This window comes from Spea bombifrons, chromosome 1 (genome assembly GCF_027358695.1).
Source record: "Spea bombifrons isolate aSpeBom1 chromosome 1, aSpeBom1.2.pri, whole genome shotgun sequence".
Taxonomy (NCBI): Eukaryota; Metazoa; Chordata; class Amphibia; order Anura; family Pelobatidae; genus Spea; species Spea bombifrons.
Genome location: NC_071087.1, coordinates 147,603,202 through 147,618,066, shown reverse-complemented (window position 1 = coordinate 147,618,066; position 14,865 = coordinate 147,603,202).

Below are 14,865 nucleotides of genomic sequence, written 5' to 3'. Positions count from 1 at the left end.
CAGACTCCAGATCCTTGGCTTGTGGGAAAAACATTCAGCCAAACACATACTCTGGCTGCCAGGGCCCATGCTTACTATGCTCACCACCGGTAAGGTCCAGCATACCTTGTGTAAGAGTTCCAGGGGGTCTTACGAAAACCCACCGTGTGTGCAGAAAGCAGTCCCATGGATTTCAATGAGGAAGAATAGTCCTAAAGGTACGGTCTTTCTTGGGGGGGCATTCAAATAACAAATGTTAGTTATAATTATGGTGTAATTCCATGTAAAATGATATTTTTTGCCTTGTTATGAGACATCTGGAGGATGAATTTGCATTATATAGATGTACCAACTTGCTCTTTGTTTCCTCCAACTTAGCGCCTAATTTACATGTGTGCATCTTATACAAAGTTGTAAGGATAACCTTATTTCAATTTCAGGCTTAAGCATTTTTCTGTAAGGGATGTGTGCATTAAGATAGAATATTGGGCTATTACGCTTACATCCATTTTCATATTAAATAAGCAACTATCTCTTCAACTAAAAATACCATTAAAATGTGTTCATAAAACACATGTTTTGACTGTTTTGATGAATAAAAAAATATACAAGATAAACACAACGTGCAAGTGTTACTCCTGAATAAACAGTTCATGGTGAATGTTTTAAATTCTATTATCAATATATTTCAGTATGTGACCTGCAGTTCTATTTCTGGAATAAGTGACTCTAGAATCATGCTCAGCCTTGTTCAAAATGACACAAAAGAGCAGTTACAGATTCCTATCTAGGATTAATTCCTACAGATTCTGACTCGTAGGCATGAAACGTTTGCGTGAAAGCAAGGAATATGTTATATTGTGTTGAAGAGCGCCTTGGAGAAAAAGAATCAATCACTCCATTGCAAAACCTAGATGTATTACATCAACAAAAGGGAATCCATTCATCATCAACATAACAGTTGTCTTGAAGATGCCCTAAACGTCCTTATACTTTATTCTCTGCATAGATGAGCTCTTCCCTTCTTATATTTGACTGCTCTGTATTTAGATTGTCGTATTTCTCTAGATGAGACACATTTTGTAGCGTTAAACACAGTGTAATCCTGTGATGCAGTCAAAGACGTTGTGGTGGGACATGGTACATGTTTAATCTATTCAGAACAGGAATTTGGCTCCATGAATCTCCCGCATTTCAAGCAGGTGACTTCCTCTAACTGCCATGGTTTATTTCTTGTAAGAACATTTAATTCTTTTTATTTCATGAGCTTTTACATTGTTTTAGAGAGCATTTTTTTGTTAGCTGCTCTTGCTGCTCAGATCATTCCACCAGGTATGAGGTTCTCCAGAAATGTATTCTTACTTGGGCTTACAGTTATATCTTAACGTTTTCTGTAACTTTTCTTTGTGTGCCGGGTGTCACGTTAATAAATACAGTTTGCTCCATACATGAACCCCGATGAAAGGTGTGGTTTTAGTCAGGAAAAGTATTGATGAAATATGTGTGCTAAAGCAGCATCAATAGATAGCCCTTCCATAATATTTGCAGTCTATGGTTGATGGCTATGATGCCCATCCTATGCCATATACCGTTACACGCTCCATCTGTAAATGCACTGGTCTGCCCAGTTTGAGGTCAACATGTAATTCAGCCTTTTCGTAGTTCTATTGAAGGTGTGCCAGGTAGCGTTATAGACCTCAGGAAAAATAGCTCACTTGTTCTGCGTATGAAATGGAGACAATACAGAATACAACATAATCTCAATGATGCTTGATGATATCTTATTATGGCTAAAGTATTACTTAACTGACATTCTGGCTTCGTAATATCTTTCAAATTATGAAAACCACCCATTGAACTAAACAATAATGAATGCAAGGCGTTCCCAAAAAGAGAATAACAGCAATAGAAATCAGCCAATAACTGAGGTTCAAAGATTAAAATTACCGTACATTTTGACTTTAATGTTTTACAATTATATTTTTGGAAATTCTCACATGCTGCAACCTTTAATTTTGTATATATGTATTATGTATATATATATATATATATATCATAAGCACATATATAGAGGTGTAAGCAAATTTGAATTTATATAGTATAGTATTTATATGTATAGCTTTTTTTTCATCGCACAAATTGTTCCACAAATTTAAACAGCATTTATAAATGTAAACAAAAGTAGGTAAACATTAAAGATAGAGTAAATATAAGGGTAGTCAAAGAATATTGATGTAGCCCAAACATTTTTTTTGGTTTTGTACATTTACAAATCTAGAGTTTTATACATTATATATATATATATAAATATATATATATATATATATATATATATATATATATATATATATATATATATATATATATATATATATATATAATGAACAGTACCTATGAAACACTAGCCATGTGCTTGGTGGAAGCTGGAATAATACAGAGCGATCCATCATTATAATTGACTTTTATTTGGTTATCAAAGCTTTCTAAATGCTCCCTTTTGGCAAACATGGGTTCTGTATTCAATGATTCTGTTTTAAATCCCAGAGCAGTGCTTGAAGGAAAGTCATAGGTTACAAATGTCACCTTTATTTACAGGTTTAGTACAATGTACAGGATTTGATTAACCATGCAAAGTTACATTAATTGCTTTGAATGTTTGTCTCCCCCATGGCTAATATCTATAGGGAACATGCTGTGGTTATCCTTACAAATATCGTAAATGAACAGTAAAAACTATCCTGTAAATTACTATTTTCTGTAAACATTTGGTCAACATTTGTAAACATTACGTGCTAACATATTCTGCCGTGCTGAGTAATTTAAAGATGGGGTGGTTAAAAAATACATAACAAATATACATTTACAGATCAAGATATAAAGGAGTTGAGGACCCTGCCCTTGAGTTTGCCATCTTGCCTTATTTATTGTACCTTCATATAGTTCTGGCAAGAATGGTGGCCTTCTTGTGAGTTTATGTTGTAAAAAAAAAAAAAAAAAAAGGGTTATGGGGTGTGCAGGGCTCTACCAACCAAGACTTTGCACGTGATATTACATAGTGTAATTTCATTTTCTGTTTTATATACTAGGTTTATAGAAAACTGTTACATTCTGAACTTCATGAAACATCATGAGAGGAGATGTTGGTCCCAAAGAAGGACTCTTCCTCCAAACATGGGACACCTGTTAGTATGATGTTTCTGACACCATACAAATTAATAATAATAAAAGACTATGTGTCTTATTTTCTAAGACTGTGATAGATAAAATAAATTGGAAACTCTAAACAGCTATTCTATGGATACTCCCAAATGAAAATTGGGCATTACTTGTAATGCAACATTATTTTTAGGAAGAAGAGTCATTGTCCATCATATTCAAATATGGTAACATATAGAAACATCTATCTCTTTCCAAAGAAAGATGCCTGGTGACTGTCAGAATTACTTTAAATAGGTTTCCAGTCCACCACCCTCTTCAATATCATCTGAAATATTGTGCTTATGGTAATTCTTCTCTCTCTGATGTGCGTGTCTGTTTTAGTAATCAAACCTTAACTGGCTGGCCCTTTGGACTGGGCTGGACTCCCTGGAGAAGTTTGGATCCCACACTAAAAGCAATGTTGCTTGCACCAGAAAGAAAACTGTGAGTGAGATAAGGGATGATGGTGGGAAGGAGTATTAATGAATGAATGTTAGATTGAGTGTATATATATATATATATATATATATATATATATATATATATATATATATATGTAGAGTGTATGTATAAGTGTGTTTGTGTGTTATACTGTATATGTGTAAGTGTGTGAGCATGTATGTGTAAGGGTTTGTAAGCATGAATGTGTTGGTGTGTGGGGGCATGAATGTATAAGTGTGAGAGAATGAAAGTGTATGTGAGCATAAATGTGTATGTGTGTTTGCATGTAAACATCTATGTGTTTTTAAGTATGAATGTGTATTTGTGTGTGGTCATGTATGTGTAAGCGTTTGTGTGTGTGAGCATTAATTTGTATGTGTGTGTGAGGGAGTGTGTGTTAGCATTATTGTGTAAATGTGTGTTGAGTAAGAACACGTGTATGTCAGTGTTTGTGTAAAAATGTATACATATATGTCCCAGAGGGTGCTAGCCCTCCCCTCTCTGCAGCTCTGCCAGAGATCTCCCCTCAACAGCCCTCTCTCTGTAATGGTAGGCAGCCAGCCTCTTGCACTCCCCACTCATATGCAAAAGTCAGAGTGTCAGGGGTCACGTGACCTCCTGCTGCTCAGACTCCAGAGAGCACAGGGAGCCCTGACTGAGAGGAGACCTGCGAGGAGACCACTTTGGTATGGGTGCTGGATGAGGTTGATCTGTAGTATCTAGTTCTTAAATTGGTTTATTGCCTACCACAGATTCAGGATAAAAACCTAACATCTGAGTTGGATAAATCTGAGGAGGTCTTGGCTGTTCCCCGACAAAGACTCTTTCTGGGTATGATCCTGAACACTTCCATCAAAATAACCTTCCTTCCCAGTTAGAACTTCAGGATGCTCAAAGACTTTATCATACAGGCTCAGCAAAATCCTGTGGTTTCCATCAGAGACATCATGTCCCTTCTAGGCCTTATGACTTCTTGTAATTTCACTGTTCCTTGGGCTCTGGCGCACATCTGATCACTCAAGAGTGTTCACCTCAGCCATTGGAACAGATGGCCATTGGGTCTCCACTACAAGACCTGCTTCGTAACAAATCTCTTTTCTCTTGGATGGTGGCTGCAGGAGAAGAATCTTCTTTGAGGCGTTCCTTAGATCCCTCCTCACTGGACCCGTGTATATACAGATAATAGTTTTACTTGCAAAAAAATAATTGTTTCTTTACTGGAAGAAACAACAACCAGCTCATTACGATATGGTAACCAGGCATGCTTTTAATAGTTGCATCACTTTATGATATGCAACCCCTAATTCGCAATTTCCGTGCAATGAAGCTTAAACTGAATTTTGCAATTGTTGATTTAATAGAAAGGTTGATACACACTTCCCACCATTTATTAGCTTGTAGATGGTAAATATATAATGATCTTTTTAAAGCAGATTTCTTTTTGTTTTGAAACTCAGCTTCTTATGAATATCACACAAAGAAAGATGATAAAAGACTAACCATTTGTTAAATGGAGCAGTGTTTGTGTTAACGTGCAATGCACATTACCTTTAATAAATGCATGTTATTGATTTTCCAAGATGGAAGCTTTGGTACATTTAGGTTTTTCCAATAACATTTTGCTGGGTATTCGGAAAGAACATTGAAGCAAACATCCCAAACACCTGGGCATATCTAAATGAAATAAACATTTACAGCTATTCTGACCTTTTCTTATGGATGAAAGATTGTGTATAACCTTTCTAGAGGCTCAGTATGATTTAAAACTTAGAACAGCATTCCCTGTAGGCTGTTACATTAGAGTACAGATGAGAAAAAAATTGAAAAGGCTTGATTTAAAAATATCTGGAAACTTTTAAAGCAATCACAGAAGGTCAGCTCGTTCCAGGGCTTGGAATGGGGAATGGGCCAACTCTAAGAAAGAAGATTTGATTTTACATAGTGGTTTGATTTTTACACTATGCATGCTTTGTGACAAATAAAATACATTTATAAAAAATACTCCAATCTGCCTTTACCCTTTAAGCACCAGAAATGTGTTCTGTAAGTGGCAAAGAGAAGCAGTAAGGGTAATTATTAAAATGCAATAACTCAAGAACATGACGACTTCTATACAATATGTTAATATATCTATCTCTATTTATCTATCTATCTATCAATCTATCTATAGATAGATATAGATATAGATAGATACATATTTTTTATAAAAACAACTGATAAAATCAGAACATCAAAACTAATCTTTATCCATTGCATTTGTAAGTAAAGTATAAATTAATTTATACTTGCATTTTTAACTGTAATTTAACAAATGAATAGTGTTGTCATATATATTATATAATATTTCGTTACAAGTTAGGAAACTAGCCTTGTTTCATAGCTGCTTCTACTGAAACATTATGTAAGCTCCTTGCATTTGCTCAATAGCACTCCCAATTAACTTACTGAAAGAGCAGACAATCATATGTATGCAAGCATCGTTTCTTGAACATGACAATGAGGTCACTGAACTCCAATGGCCTCCACAGTCACCAGATCTCAATCCAGTAGAGCACCTTTGGGATGTGGTGGAACGGAAGATTAGCATCATGGATGTGCAGCCGACAAATCTGCAGCAACTGCGTGATGCCATCGTGACCATATGGACCAAAATCTCTGAGGAATGTTTCCAGCACCTTGCAGAAAGTATGCCTCAAAGAATTAAGGCAGTTCTGAAGGCAAAAGGGGTTCCAACTTGGTACTAGCAAGGTGTACCTAATAAAGTGGCCAGTGAGTATAAGTACAAATCATAATCATAATAAATAATATAAATACAAGGGAGTCTAGGGGGTGCCTTGGGTGAACCGGCACCAACAACCATGCCATGTTCAAAGTCACTTAAATCTCTTTTCTTCCCCATTCTGATGCTCAGTTTGAACTTCAGCAAGTTGTCATGACCATGTCTACATGCTTGAGTGTGCATCTAAAATGTTTCAATGGATGGTTGTTTCTCCATTTTTTTCCGGATGTTTTCTCCGTGGGTGGTTTCCGTTAAAATAGCGATTTTTTACCTGGGGATCCTACCCTGGTATGCCAATGGGGTTTGGAAGGTTTCCAGAAGGGACATTAGAATGGTTGTGTGTTAGTGCCAGCTAATCATTGTGAACTGTAAGAGCTGTTATTTTTTATCAAATGTTTAAGCTATTTTGCTCTTTGGAATGATGTTACCTTTGTTGTTTGTAACATAAAACAGGACATTTAATGTTTCCTCGTACAGCGTACATGTTTATGAAACTTGTAGTATATCACAAGATATATTCAGACATTGACCTTTTCACTGGCAGTTACATTTTACAGTAATTCCTATGACATTTTAGTGACAAATTAAGAATAAAAAAGAAAAAAAAAATCACAATTAAATCCCGAATAATGTACTTTGTAACTCAAGAATATAAAGCTATATAAATATTTAAATGTAATGACCACAATCCCAAGGGGCTACTGAAATACATACAAATAAAATCTTGTCTGTAGAATTGATGTTCTTTATGGATTTCTGCCCTGTTGCATATAAGCAGGCTTTAAACATAGAGACATAGAATTTGACGGCAGATAATAAGCTCATTTGAGCAGCCCCCCCCCAACCTTCTGGTTCTGTAACTGAAAATTGTAATGTTAGGCACTATTTGTTACGTCCTGTTTACCCACATATCTTCCCTTTCCATTCTTTCCCCCAAGCTATACAGATTGAGATCCCCTAGCCTTTGCTTAAAATATATATATATATATATCCTGTAAACTAGACTTGTGCATTCGGCCAAATTCTTTGTTTCGTTTTTGGTCCATTCATTTTTAGACCATACATTTAATTTCTTTCCCCCTTGGTTCGAAGAAAATTCAGACGGGCCTTGTTCATTAGGAAACAAAATTCTTGTCACTCACGCTCTCTCGCACTGTCTCACACTATCTCTCACTCTCTGACACCGTTACTCACTCTCTTACTCTCAATGTCTCCCTACCTTCTGGTTCTGTGTCCCTGTCTCTGCTTCTTCACTTGCCTATTCTTGTTGTTCGGTCTTCTTTCGTCATCCACTTCTCTGCGGTATCAGCTATCAGTTGACCAAGCCTCCTAGAGCACTTCCACAAAAGGACGGAGTCTCCTCACCAGAGCCGGCCTTAAGTGTTCTGGCTCCCTGTGTGGACTACTCCTCTGGCGCCCCTTCTCACTACCCCCCCTCTGCCCCTTCTTACTATCCCCTCCCCTGCTTCTTTTCACTATCCCCCCCCCCGCCCCTTCTAACTATCTACTCCCTCTCCCTACTTATCATTATCCTCACTTACCTTGTTGCCGGAGTCCTGCAGTCGGAGCGAGAGGCATCCGTCTTCCCGCTCTGCCGCGGTGCCGGCATTTCATGTTGAGCGCCGGAATATGATGTCATATTCCTGCCCTCTGTCATATTCCTGCCCTCAACACGAAATGCCGGCACCGCGACGGAGTTACGGAGAGTGAAGGGCGCCGAGCGGTTGCTGAAAACTTCACAAGCAACTGCTCGGCGCCCCTGCCCAGGACTTAAATTAAAGCATTGTTTTTTTTTGTTACTTTATTTAACATGAAGGATGTTAAATAAAGTTTAAAAAAAAAAACAATGTTTTAATTTAAGTCCCGGGCAGGCGTCCCTGCTGACAGGTTGCACAGCCCTAAGGCCGGTCCTGCTCCTCACATAACCTCTCTCTGATTAGAGGAACGAGGGAGAGGCTGTGTCTGTGGTGCACGCCTTGGTTCTGCCCTTTTACAGAAGTACTCCAAGTGTGAGGGAGAGCGAGTGAGTGTGAAAGAGCCTGAGAGAGTGAAAAAGCAACTAAATGTAAAAAAAAATTGAGCTGTCTGCTTTGTTGTGGTTTGTTTTGTTGCCCCCCTTCCAGTTTTCTGCCATTTTGACAAATTAACTAAATTGGCAAAATTTGCTACAATTTTAATTCCAATCTAAATACACAAGCCTACTGTAAACCATTTATCGTTTTAGCCCTCCTCTGTTATTTCAAACATGTCAATTTCCCTCTGGAAATGAGATCTCCAGTATGTACACAATACTCTAGGTGAGGTCTGACCAGAGATCTGTGGCAGAACCATTTCTTTCTTTTTGCTACTAATGCTTCTAGTTATACAACCCAGCAGCCTGCTTGCTTTTTTCCAAAGCTTTACTGTATTGCCTGCTTACCTTTAAGTTCCTAAACATAATTACTTTCTTCTGTTCTCAGCCATTCTTCTAATTTACTAAAATCACTTGCCATTCGGCTTGTTCCACCTGGAATGTCTACCCTGTTGCAGACCTTTGTATTACCTGCAAAAAAAACCAAACATGCCTTACCTTTAAGATTGTGTGTAATAATTAAAATAAAAAATGTGTTGGTCCCAATACAGAGGCACCCCACTAGTAACCCCTTATATACCATTAACTACTCCTTATCAATATAACTATTTTAACGTCCAAACCCAAGCACTGCAGTTATATGTCTTCTATGAAGGACGGTGCCCAATGCCTTTCGGAAATCTACAGTGCCCTCCACTGATCCTGGCACGCTTGGTAAATATCAGCAAAGAAGCCTGTGAAAATTATCTTTATTGTTTATCCTTCTGATTGTTTTTTTTAAAAAAAAAGTTTTAAAAAAATACTCTTCTCTCATGGATTGCAAACACATCACAGCTTTACAAAAAAATGTTAAATATATGTGTGGCACATTTATTGGCAACCCTATGAATTCATATGAGAAATATATATTTTAAGTATATTCCATTGATATTTTACTTTTTTTAGCATTATTATTTTATTATTAATCTAAATTAAGTTAGATTGACAATATCTCCCATATAGTTGCTGTGATGTAGCTTTTACAATTTCATTGGATATTTAAATTCCTTTGGATGCCTATAGCCTAAGGTGTAAACGCGATTGTTCAATAAATAAAGAATGTTTTCACGAACTCAGGCCACTCATCAGATATTAAACAGGATATAAACCAGACCTCATATAATTAGCCACACCACAAATAAAAACAAGCTGAATCAGCAGGCTTGTACGTTTGCACTGAATACCAATTGTACGTACATGATCACAGTAACGCAGCTTAATATAGACTAATAAAAAAGCCAAAAACAAATCTATCCCACAATATACAGAGGGTCTAGGTTAATAATTAAGATGTTTGAGCTTGCCTGCCACCGGCAGCTACCCTTTTATTATTCAATCTTTGGAATGTTTTAAAAATTGACTCTATGATAAAACGTTCTTTGCATTTTTTTTGTAAACTAAACATTGAAAAAACACCAAAGTCTGAGAATGCAAGGGCAATAGCATAAATCTGTTTTCACCCTGAAAAGTGAATGTCTACAGAGTACCCACTAATTGCATTTCATACCAGATGAGACAGTCATCAGCAACTCTTCCGCCGAGTGTGAAAAGGTGTGATAATAGCCTCCTTAATATGCATGAAGATGAGAGGTCTTGTCTTAATACATAATTTGCATTGAAATGGCCTTCATTATCAACTCACTCCTCACCTTATATAGCGTGTACATGCAAGGGATGTTACAATACTGTATATATTTTAAGACCACAATTAGACTAATTACAAGATGTTCTCCTATTTTTCCAGTAATCTCAAACCATCTACAGAATTTTGTAAGATACATTTGTTTTATGTGTTTGTATCCGTAGACAGCTTTCCAATTTCCAAGATAATTGTTACACCAACTATTAATAAACCAAATCAAAAATTGTTGAGAACTTGGTCAGCCCAATGAATTCCAAACCAAGTGTGTAGAAATATTGTTAAGATATCCTAACGAAATTCCAAACATTTTTAAGCAATGTCAGCATCGTACTCAGTCACTCGCTATGTTTTATAAGTTGATTTTTTTATATTTAGATATTTAGATTTTTGATATATAGTTGATATTGGTCCCTACATATATGTGTCCAGTTTAGTATGCAAAATAAACGTATCTAATTGTCGTTTATCAATTAAACTAATCATAACTATATTTAATGAAATTTATACATGAATACTTTCCTATGTATATATTTTAATATTTTTGGAGTGAGTGGGGGCAAATGTTTGTTATTTTATACTTATACAAGGAGTACCTGAGTACTTTTTACACTCTTCAATGTTTTTTTTACAATTTTTGTTTTATATTTTCAAACTATCTTTGACTCATAGTGGCTAGACATGACTTCTCATCTCCTTGGGGTATTTCTAAGTGAAAGCTACCCCAGATAATATCAAAGCAACATCACTGGGGACCTCATAAATATATATATTATTATTGCTTTACTTTAAAAAAAACAATAAGGAGAAACGCGGTTTCCTTTTTTTTCTCTGTCGATCACCCCTGTTGTTTGTACCAGGTCTGGACATCCAAACACTAGTAGTATTATATCCTTTTCACTGAGTTTTGTTACTTTGGATCCGTGAGCATGAAGCCAGAGACGTTGGATCCTGCTAAAAAGGAGAGACTGAGCCATAAGCAGAGAGTCTGATCTACCATGCATCAGCAGGGAATTCTCCAAGCCAAAGCTCCAAGCTACTACTACATCATGTTTGGAGACTGCTTTTTTTCAAGATGTAATAGTGTGGCCAATGGAGCATCAACTGGTTAATAAATTCATTTAGTTAATAAAATCCGTTGGGGTGTCAATTTACATACAGATCTGCTGGACCTATCCACAATAATCCTAAACTAGAATAGGAAACAGGCAAATATCTACCTTTTGACCCTGTTTGGATGTAAACAGGACAATAACAACCAGTGGTATGTTTTCATAATAAGCAGATTCTTAAAGAAAAGGTTCTAAGTCACACATATTTTTATAATTCCTGTACTACAACCAAGACATAAAAAACCCAGAAAGTAACGTGAATACACAGTGTATTATATGAAGCTATTTAGCCTATATGTTTCTTATTATATTTCTGATGATTCCTTGAAAAATGGGAGGCTTCCTCTCTACAGCTGGTCCCTCCCTATATATTAAATACCCATTAGAGTGCGTCTGCCCAAGAACATCTTTTTATCATTTTTTTTTGTATCCAACATACTCTGATGATGGGGTAATTTATCAACATTTTATAACTGCAAAACTAGGGCAAAAACTGATGCAGAATAATTGCAACTGGAAAGAATCCAGAAAATCTTATTAGTTTTAATGAGGCTGATTTTTCTTTGTAAATCTGATGAGGCTGTAAGACTTTGATAAATGATCCCTAATATCACTGTCAATGCCTTAGGTAGCTGAAATATCTTCCAGTCAATACTAAAAGCTCATCTAAAAGTATTTTGAAATACAGAAAGCACACACATATACCATAGAATGCAGACACACACGCTACCTAAAGTACTAAAAAAATGCCTACTCTTTTCTATTTACCGTACCAGATATCCTCGTTTTAAGCATACAAGTTCATAATTAAGATTTCTGTCCCTGTTTCTCTTTGTCTTCAAAGTTGTCCTGTGAAACCCTCTTTAAATTTAAAGACAAATTACATTTTAGAAGCTACTTTTTTTTTGCTCCGTATTCCACTATAAGTCTTTACCGTAGTCAAATCCCTGCCGGCCAATCTATTTTATTGAATGCTTCCCCTAAAAAAATGTACTTATTAAATACTAATAAGAAAAAAAACCGGTAAAGTTTCTATCCCAGAAAAAACACATGTTTTATTAATGATACATTTTTCTATCCCACCAAATACAGTATATATTTCCTGATCTTTTGCCTGTAACATATTGGAATAATATTAAAGTATTTAAGCATTTCCCCAAATTCAATTAAAAAATCTGGTCAATTAGAAATATCTGAAAATGAAAAATGTTAATATTTGTATCTTAATAAAAAATAATACATTGGAACATGTTTAATAGAATAACCCAATGAGGGTATAACCCAATTGTAGCCTTTTATTTCTGTATCCCTCTATGGGGTGGGTTGGTGCTAAACTTGGCTTTACAAGAGGAGACAAGCGCAAGATGGCTCAACCAGCCCCTTGTATTCATTATATCAGTCATCATGAGCATCTGTATTTCCTAATATTGCATGGAAGTCTGGATAAGGCCATGCCATACAACAGGATCAATCATCCACCCCTAAATGAAACAAGCAATTAATAAAAGTGAGATAAATGGCAGTTACCGTTGTGCTAGATAAGAATCAGCGACCTTGCTAGGGATGAACTAAGGGATGAAGCCCTGAATGTTTTGGTGGACAGCCCTCAAAGGGGATAACTAAGCTTCGAGTCTCTATGACCGCCAGCTGCTCTCTATTCCTGAGGCCTTCTGGGCCCTGCACTCCCACCTGTCCTGCACACAGCCATCTTGGTGACCGAGCAAGATCACCTAACACATTTGCCGCAAATAAAACATACGCCCTGCTTCTGATATTTCACCTCCAGCAAATATTGTTTTACGTGTATGTTTGCTTCAGAACCAAGATTTCTTCCTATAAAAGAGTAGAAAGATTACTCAAATGTCATAAGAAAAATAAGTGTGTTTTGCTGTTAGCACTCCTGCCATCTAAATTTGATTATCAGTGGAACCTTGTCTTCTTATGATGAAAATAAAGTACATTGTATCTCATAGCAAAAAAGCAACAAAAAATCCATTCAAACCCAGTGACAAGAATTCAGTTTGCTTCAAGGCTTGTCCCTCGATATGTTGACAAAGGTGTTATTTGCTAGAAGGCTTGCACCTCAATATGTTGGTATGTGTGTGTGTAGGTTCAGCATCTTTAAGAAGAACGTGTTCATACACACAGATACATGCATTGTGCCGTACTCCATGTTCCTCTAGCAGACAGCAAATGTAGGGCAAGTGTCTTTTGGATTGGTGTGTGCAAGGGTGAAAGATGGGCTCTATACCCCAAAAACTATTTTATCACCCTCCATCTCATCAAGAATGGATGGTGTGACATTCATAGCCCCTCCACCTTGGTTAATAGGTGGTCATGGGGACCCCCATTTCCTTTTTCTTCTCTTTGTCTTCAGACAAGAACATGCAAATAGGCAAAAAAAAATTGCAAATGTTAGCATTCTAGTGAAGTTAACTCCAAACTTGTTTTCATTAGTATTAGAAGAGATTTGTACTAATTTGGTGAGCTGCGTCGAATGCCCTCACAAACAACTGGTATACTAGTGAATATGCACGTTGTTTTGTGAGTGTTAGCAGGTGAGCATATGCAAGTGAAGTCAGTCAACTTCTTGCAAATAGACCGAGATTTTGGAGTTATCTATAGAACAGCATGAATCAGTGTTAGAGAAACAATGGTTAAACTACCCATTTGTGAACATAACCATGGTAACTGGGAGTTCCTACTTGCCTGGGGCAACAGGGGTCTATGTTGTGCCTGTGACTTTCTGTGTGAAGGGGAGCAATAGGCTTGGGAAGGACATAGTGAAGAACATCAGCTGGTGCTTGTAGTTTGAATTGCAACTTTACATCAAGACCGGGCCAGGAAAAAATTTCATAATTAGAATATGTCAAACCTTCTAGAAATAGATTTAAGACCATCATCACCGCAGTAGAGATATATTAAAACGTGATGAAATAATAAAAGCAATTAGTGCCATAAGGACTGTTATAAATGTAAAATGATGTCTCTATAAAAATTGAAATTTAAGAATTAAAGGCAGGATCAGGGGAGAAATCGTGCCCTGAACCCAACTAAAAGGGTTAAGCATTTGCTTAGGGCCCCCATTGATCTTAAAGAACCTCCCAGAGGATATGTATGGGTGGGACAATGATCATTAAGTCCTATCACTCTAAGGTATCCATTTTGTGAAGGACACGTGATTACAAAGTTGCGTCCTTAGTTTATTTTTATCATTTGAATCTGTTTTGCACTGGACCATTAAAACCTAGAAGTGTCCTTGATACAGTATTTATACTGAAAGAGTGTAATTTGACTACTTATTACATATAAATATTTTCATGACATAATTTCAAATGTATTTGAAATTATTTCCCCCTCTTAAGATTAATTAACATTAACTTAATTGTGTATCATTACACAGACGCTATATAATTTATTACAAGCAAACCCATTAGTAGACTCTATCATTGCAGTCAAAGTGTGAGAACCACTGTAACCGTTATTCGTCACAAGTAAGGGTGATGGGTAAAAAAAAATAAAAACATTACAGAATATCTGTTTAGTAATTTAATATAATCTCAATTCTCAATCACTTAGAAGATAAAGAAGAGTATCCAATAAAATG